The sequence below is a fragment of the Pinus tabuliformis genome, chromosome 2_1 (assembly GCF_031772625.1).
Source record: "Pinus tabuliformis cultivar Carrire ecotype Pingquan chromosome 2_1, CPIR1, whole genome shotgun sequence".
Taxonomy (NCBI): Eukaryota; Viridiplantae; Streptophyta; class Pinopsida; order Pinales; family Pinaceae; genus Pinus; species Pinus tabuliformis.
Window position 1 is genome coordinate 919,503,316 of NC_142299.1, and position 7,116 is coordinate 919,510,431.

Sequence of the window (7,116 nt, forward strand, 5' to 3'; positions counted from 1 at the left end):
TCCCCGCATGTAAATCTGCTTCGCACCAAGTCCTTAGCCCATTTTAGACATCAACCCTTATCGATGACTCATATAAAAAAAATTAGATATACATTAAAAATATATATTTAAACGTGAAGTGCTTAGTATGAGAGTATATAGTAAAAAAATATTGAAACATTATCTTAAATCTAAGAAAAAAAAATACCATATTTGGGAGTTTATATTAAAACTACATTACAATGTTATCTCAACATATAATTAAATTAGAATATCATATTAAAAATGTTTATTTTAAATTACAAGAAAAAAATATAATAAAGATTTAAAGATTATGTTAAAATTATGTAAATAAACTATTTGAATATAATATTATATTAAATTATTATATGAAAAAGTGAAATTATATTAATATATTAATGCCAAAAAAAACTTAAATGTGAAATTATATTAATGTAATGATTATTCTGAATTGTTTACGTATGACTGTAAGAATTGTATAGTATTTTTGGATATGTATTATTTTACAATTGCGTATAGAGGTGTTTTACAATTTATTTTATAGAGAAAAAAGAGTGTAGTAGTGATTAAAATGGAGTGTTAATATAATAATAATAATATCTATTAATTAAAAGAGTAATAGAAAAATATAAATAATAAATTGATTTAATTTATTATATTATATTTTTATTTTTATTAATAAAATTACAAACATTTTTTGAAATTTTATTTTATAAATTAAAATAGTGATTTATATTTATAATTATTATAATTTAAAATTTTATATTTATATTTAAATAATAATAATAATCTATTTTTAAAGTCACAGTCTAAGTTAGATAGAAAATTGGAAGGGATAAGGGATTTACCTCCTACAAGGGACTCACTTCTTAGCAAAGATTTGACTATCTCTACTCCTCTGGATTTGGATTTGTGATAAATACATATGCTTAACTTAATATTTATAATATATATATTTTTAATTACCTATCTATCTATGTATATATCTATAGTAAATTAGATTTTAAAAGTACATGTATTTGTACATATTAAAAACAATAGTATTTGTACATGTAGCGAATGAAAATTATATAAATAAAATAATATTCTAGAACCCGGGGTTAGATGCCTAGTGCAAAAGTTTAACATTTAATTTTTATGTGTCATCTAAATAAAAAAAATAAAAAAATGTTAAAAGTAATATAGAGCTAAAGTGGAGATGTTCTAGACATTTAAATCTTGGCTTAATTAATAAAATGTTAAAAGTTAATAAAAATAATAAAATTCATGGGAAAAAATTGCATAAATAATTATAAGCTACATTGGTTAATGATAAATTAATAATGGTTGATAGAAAAACCATCATATAATTGCTCAAGCATAAGACCCTCAATAAATTTGGGTGACTAGTAACCACTACTAACTTTACACATTTACAAATTTACTTTTACATAGGTGTTGAAGAAAACATAAATAATTGTGAGAAGCATCTCCTGTAAGTATATTTTTTACATCTTATTCCTATCCATTTTTTATGCAAAGACTTGTTTAAATTATTGTGGAAAATAATTGATTATATGTTTGTTATTTACTTGACTATAAGTTATTTTGAGGTATTTTATTTTTGGATAGTTTTCATGCAAAAATTAATAATAAATCACTACAAAAATATCTAAAAATAATGCATGAATATTGCAACCATATCCATAAATTTTGGCATAAAATATGTAAGGCAGTTATCCACATGACATTATATTTTGCAAATGTTGAAATAAGACCTTCAAGTTATGGTCCAATCAAATGTTTGAAAATCGATTCATATTTAAATTTAATTAAAATCACATAAAAAATTAATGTTTACAATATAACAAGTTTCTTAACCATGGATATCCACCCGCATTTTACCATGGATATGTTAACCTGTGAATAGGTTCTGCAAAAAAAATATAATTTATTTGGTAATAAAAAATTTAAATGTAAAATATTGTAGACATTACATATAGAATTAATTATATAGGGAGAGGGAGAGGGAGAAAGGAGAGAGGGAGGACATAATGACAAAGAGAAGGTGATGGAGAGGAGAGAGAAGAATGAAGAGAGAGAGGGGAGGGGGAGAGAGAGAGATGGAGTTGGAGCGTGAGAGATAGGGAGGGAAGAACAAAGGCATAGAGAGATAGAGGTAGAGAGAGAGAGAGGACAGGAGGGAAGAGAAAGAGGAGAGGAGAGACAAAGGGAAACATAGAGATGGAGGGGGAAGAGAAAGAGGAGAGGAGAGAGAAAGGGAAACATAGAGATGGAGGGGAGAGAGAGGAGGGGAGAGAGAAGGAGTGAGGGAGGTAGATAGCAATAGAGTTCGAGGGTAGATATAGAGAGATGGGGGGAGAGAAAGAGGGAGGTGGGAGAAAAAGGGAGAGAGGGGAAGGAAGAGAGAGAGGATTTGAGAGGGAGAAGGAGAGAGGGAGGAAGAGAATAGAGAGGGGAGGGAGAGAGAGAGAGAGAGATGGGTTAAGCCTAAATATGGTATGTGTATATAAAAACTAACTTAAATCTATCTTAACCCTAGATCTATAAGGGTAGAGAGGGTCAAATCTCTTTTCGCTTTCAAAGAGGTATGTATCTCAATAGATATCTCTTTTCATTTTAAAAGATGTATGTATCTCAAAAGATTTGATTCCTCTCAAAGCTTGAGAGATGGATCGAACCTCATTAAGAACTAGCATAAATCCATCTTAATTCCAAATCTAATAAATACTGAGAAGAATTAAATCTCTAGATATACTAACATTTCATCAAATTTTACATAAAATATATTTAAATCATGAAAAAAATGATATCTTAATTAATAAATTCAAGGGTAAACTAGATTAAAACATTATTTTGTAATCTTTGTCTAAAGGTTATTAAAATTGTTTATCTAATATTTATTTTATAACTACATTAAAAATTATGTAGATAAGTGGAAACTCTTATTTTATATGTTGCAGTAGCTGGCAATCAGACTAACCTAATAAAAATAAATAGATATATTGATATAATAATCTAGATAGGTACTAATTCATAATAAAAACAAAAAAAACAAAAAAACAAAAATTGCAGTTATTTTAAAAATGATTACGTTGAATTGTGGATTTATTTTAGGATTTGTTTTTAAGTGAGTTGTTTTTGGAGTTGTTTAAATTGGCTTTTCTATTATAAAATTTTTGGTTATATTTTGATTTTTGTTATTATTTTGATTACATATATGAATTCAACATTTTGAAAATTTTATTTGGCACATTGATTGTGCAGAGTTCACCCTTTAAACTTGTGATTTCAATGAATCTCTATCAGATTTGAGGCAAATTAGATCTGAAAATAAACAGCAAAACTTTTCAAAAAAACCTCACTTAGAGAAAAGTCTTTCATTTTATGCCATGAATGTGAATTAAATTTAAATTATGATTAGATTTTACAGAAACTTAATTAATTTAATAAATAAATCAAAAAATTATTTATTTAATATTTTAACATAATTATTAAATTTTATTTAATAATTTTATTCAATTTTTTGTTTTATTAATTTATTTTGTTTCAAAATATTTACGTTGGTTTATTTTAGAATAGGATTTTCAAAATTTTAACTTAATTATCAAAATAATTAGGTCATGGTAAGAGTTTAACTTCCCTAAAATATTCTCATAATAGCATATACAAATCAAAGTTGAAGATTTATATTCAAAATAATTATGCCTATTTTGTCATTTTAATTAAATTGATTAACTAGAATGTCATATGAACCAATGCCATATAAAACAAGATATAGATGTTTAGGTATGCCATATTTATAAACTTGCTATTGATCCATGATGATTATAACAAATCTTATTTACAAATTAAAAATATTTATAGTAAAATAAAGATAAAACAAATCTTTATGGTTAAAAATTTTGTTTCATATTTTTTAAATATATATTTAAAGTATATATTAGTTATTTTTATAATTTATAATGATAGTAATAATTTTATAATAATAAGTATTTTTATATTTATTATAAGTAAACATTTATTAACTTTACCAATCATTTAATTTATATATATAACTAGCTAGTTTCCCATAATAAAAAGTTTGCAATGTTATGAGATCCTCGGGCTGTAAAGGAGGAGCCAAATGCGTTAAATGCAAAGGTCTTGACCTTTTAGACTCATTTGGCCAGTCTCCTGTCGACTTTGGTGATTGAGCTGAGAGACTCTTTCTGCAGCCTAATATGATGGGTAACACTGTCCTGTCATCAGAAATTGTTTTCATGTCGGCCAAAATAAAAATAAAAATAAATATCTAAAAAAACTATAAAATGCATTTAAATAATCTCCATTCATAATAAAAAAAATAAAATTACACTTGAACAAATTAGATCATTCTCTACTCATGTGAATTCCCTATTTAAAATAAATCTATACTAATTAGATTCTTATTTATAATATAACTATTCTGATTATCACTCAAAAACAGTGAGTCGTCAAATTTCTGGCATGGAATGGAGCTCATGGCACGTTACTCTGATTAAAAATGCTTCTCCGAATCTTACGTTTAGCCAGAGTAGAAGGGATATTAGCTTCGTACCCAAATTATCGGAAATTCAGAGATAACATCTTGGAATTGATGTCAAGAAAAAATTGGTTATTATATTCACTAATATATTAAAGATGTACTGAATCTACATGCAGTGGGTGAAGCCTCTCAGTATTCCCATTGGAAGGGAGGGAAGATCGTATGGCTTGTCAACAATCTTGCTCTTCATGGCTGCTCAGCACAGAGACACTTCTATTTGCTCAGTGACTGCCATTCGCCAGACTAGTACCCACCGGCTACGCTGAACGGCAACCTGTTGTGATTAGGGTTTGTTGCAAACGGGCCTGGAATTTCAATTTTTCTTCGCCTGTACATTGAAAATTTGGTAGCATTTACTTGCTGTTCATACTTGTCATTGGGATGAAAATTTGGTGACGTTCACTGGCATTTCATACCTGGCATTTGACGTTCATTTTATGTTAAATAACATGAAAACCGAATAAAATTTAGGAAGCCTGGGGAGACAGGACTATTCAGTTGTCATCGTCGACTGCCTAATAAAAGTCATTTCTTGTCAGCATTCCCGTGATAGGCTGTCAAAAGGCAATTAATATATTTTGGAACATTGATTTATTAATGGGTATATGTCACTTTTTGGATTATGCACTTGTCATTATCCAATAGTGGTATATATAGTTGTCTAGCTTTAATGGGTAAATGATCCATGATAAATCAAAAAGGTTTTCTCAGCTATGGAATATGGTACATTGAAAAGGTGTTATTTACAAGGTTGTAAATTTGTCTTCGTACAAAAGTTTGTCATTTTTTTTTTTAAATTGGCGTGTATTAAGCGTGTATTTTATATGATGGAAATAGATTCATCAAAATCAAAATTTAAGAGAAGTGTAGGTAATAAATTCAGCACAATCAAAATTTAATAGATGCTTAGGAAATAAATTCAGCACAATCAAAATTTAATAAATATCCAAAATTTTTAAACTTGATCACTGTGACTCACATTTCCCCAATTACATTTCCCCATATTTCATAAAACTTTAGCTCTAATTTCCACTATTTTCCCAAAAAAAAATCCACCCTCTTCTAAGTAAATTTGAACGCTCCTTAGACGGTCATTGAAAATAGCACTTTCCTATTTTCAATGAATGCCCCTCATTATTTATTTAGTTCAAATGGGATTGCATCAGAAACTTTACTTAATTTTTGAAAAAAAAATATTAATTATTTCTTTTTAATACTTTCAAATAGCATGATGCTAAATCATTTTAAGGTCGCCCAATCGCAAACATTTACTGTAGAAATACTAAAATTGGAAACAATAATTTTCTTCTGTACGGGTTCTCTGCGTTTATCTTAGAGGCGAAGAAATTATCCGGAAAAATCATATTTCATAAATATAAAACAAAATCTGAAAAATATTCTGCTCTGCGCATAAATTTATATCAAGTAGTTTGAATGTTTGCAAGTTAAATGTATGTGTTTTCAAAAAAAACTTAACGGTCACTTTTGACATGCAAAGTTTATATTCAACAGTCAAATACGTTAAAAAAACGCTCCACGGACCCTGAAATTCCAGGCCTGGTTGCAAGTTGTGAATCTCGATTGGTCCAGTTTTCGTGTGGTCAGCTCAGTTACGTGGTCTATTGACACATGAAAGTTTTTAGTAATCCAGCGCCAGAGAAAGCAGTATATATGCTAATTATGTTATGCGTCCACAGTTGCACTAATCCGTAGCATTTGCTTTGCAATTGTGTTACAGATTCCATCAACATAACAATAAAACATGGGCATGTATGGTACTATCTGGACAAAGTTCATATTCCATTTTCTTAATTTTGTCATGCGTTTACGCTCACATTACACCGTAACATTTGCTTTGTGAAGTTGTACAGATTGATATGGCAATGCAGAATATCAGTACAACGTTCGTATTCTATTTTTATGAAGACTATTTTTCAATTTGTGAGTGTCATCTTTGCGCAGGGCCATGCTAACTTTCTCTGTACTGTTTTAATTTTATCATATTTCTCCGAAATGAGCATGCATTTTTACGGAGATATGAGAAGTTATGTATGCTGGCATGTATACGGTTGGAGGTGAAATTACCATGCATACAACGATATGCACACCACCATGATACGCAAAGTGCTTATTGTTCGATTCTTGTCGTTTTATTTTTAACAATTGTTTTGATATTGAAATATCACTTTGTATCTTCCAAATCCATTAGGCGTGGGAATCGCATAATTTTTATCTGAAAGGGAAAGTTTAATGAGAGTGACATATTTTCTAGATGGAAGGGAAAGCTAACCAACCCCAAAAGCTTTTCTCAGTTGTTAAGAAAGATCATTTGTTATGAAAGGGAAAGGTAACCAGCCCCAAAAGCTTTTCTCAGTTGTTAAGAAAGATCATTTATTAAGTGCTTTGGAAATGGCTTCCACTAAAGGCCAATTGAGCACGCTTACTCTCTAATAGTTCGGTAATTGCCTCTACAAAAAGCCAATTAAAGGCTAACTGACCATGCTTCCTCTATAATAGATTGGAAATTGCCTCTGCAAAAAGCCAATTAA

At 28.7% G+C, this 7,116-nt stretch overlaps 1 non-coding gene across 1 annotated transcript; it reads right to left on the reverse strand.

Annotated features, from left to right (window-relative positions):
- Nucleotides 1-6,483: 6,483 nt before the first annotated feature.
- On the reverse strand, nucleotides 6,484-6,587 carry LOC149203654 (U6 spliceosomal RNA). The gene has a single exon (XR_016254070.1). It is a non-coding gene; the product is annotated as a U6 spliceosomal RNA (small nuclear RNA).
- Nucleotides 6,588-7,116: the final 529 nt, after the last annotated feature.